The 1,515-nt window shown below is 38.4% G+C and overlaps 1 pseudogene; it reads right to left on the minus strand.

Moving 5' to 3' along the window:
• Nucleotides 1–1,045: 1,045 nt before the first annotated feature.
• On the minus strand, nucleotides 1,046–1,215 carry LOC128662317 (40S ribosomal protein S29-like; annotated as a pseudogene).
• Nucleotides 1,216–1,515: the final 300 nt, after the last annotated feature.

The following is a 1,515-nucleotide window of genomic DNA, read 5'->3' on the forward strand; positions in this document are numbered from 1 at the left end:
TCCTATAAGCTTTGAGCGCCCTCTATTTTGTTTAGTAGAAATGTACACTATATTGCAGAGTTTTGGCAACATTGTATAATGTTATTCATATACTGCTCATGACATGTGCACACTATTTTCTTGTGGAAAAGGGCTAAATTTAATGAAACAATATGAAAAAGGAGGTATTTATAGGGTTGCCAGGTGTCCAGTATTCAACTAGACAGTCCAGTATTTTTGTAATCTTTCCAGTATTTTTGTAAAGATTTTACTGGACACTCAAATGTCCACGAGTGTTAGCTAAATATAAAAGGCATCCTATGCCTAAAATCATTACAAATATGAAGCAGAAAAAAGTGAGGGGTACTGAAGGGGGTCAAATCACTTCTGTTTACCTATGTTACTGGCAGCCAAAGGTAAAATTATTGCTTTGTATGTTACTGGCAGCCAAGGGGCAAAATTACTGTTCAGTTTTGAAAAATATACTTCATGGGATCAAGTGTGTGGCTGAAGTAGAGCTTTTAGGGGTACCATTGTGCAGAGTCACAGACAGATTGTCCAATATTTTTGTGGAGGACAGCTGGCAACATTAGGTACAGGGCCAGCTCAACCATGGGACCAAGTATGCCCAATGGACCCAGGCAGCACTTGACAAGGGGCAGCACTTCAGTGACTGAGTCAGGCACTGTCAGACCCAGACCACTCTTGTCTTCTGTCTCCATGGGGGGAGTTGCAGGCTCCTATCAGCATGACCTCATAATCGTTTCCCTAACTTCCTTCCCACTTATTGAACAATTGTGCATAAGCATTGGTTGCATGCAAGTAGGCAGGCTTAGTAAGGTCAGTGGCCAGGCCTGTAGGTTGATGTGCTAATCAGTAATGGGACCATAAGGCAGCACAATATCTTGAGCCGGCCCTGCCTAGGTATTTATGTTAGTGGTCATTTTTTTAAGGTTGCACAATTTTCATTTTCTATACAAAACAGTAATGTTTTCAGAAGTTCTGATTGGTGCCAACTGGTTTTATACGGTTTTCGATTAATTCCATTTTGACAGATCTGTGATTTTTATTCAAGCTTTACAAAACCAATATCCTTAGTATTCTGTCGGAAGCACTGACTCCACATGTTCATCCCATATTTCTGAATCAGTCCATGTCTGTTTAAGCATAAATTACAGGGGCGGGATACCTGCCCAATTTCCTTCGATGGCTCCAGTACCACTGCTGGTGACCCATCTTATGCAAATGTTTTTTTTTTTTTTTTTTTTTAAATGGTATACTTTGTCTGAATCAAGAAAGTTTAATTTTGACTTCCATGGCTCTTTAAGAAATTGTTCATTTTTTAATTAGACAGTGGAGTTAAATACATTGCAGTTGAAAAGCTGGAATTATCTAAAATGTGCAGCTAGCTGACTTCCAAAGGGAAATTGAGGAACATTTTGAAAATTGTCAGAAAAAAAAATCTACTGTTCATTTGAACTTCAGAGTAAATTATATTGCATTGTCCTTTTATTTATGCATTTGTTGGTTATTTTG

The sequence above is a fragment of the Bombina bombina genome, chromosome 6 (genome assembly GCF_027579735.1).
Source record: "Bombina bombina isolate aBomBom1 chromosome 6, aBomBom1.pri, whole genome shotgun sequence".
NCBI classification, from domain to species: Eukaryota; Metazoa; Chordata; class Amphibia; order Anura; family Bombinatoridae; genus Bombina; species Bombina bombina.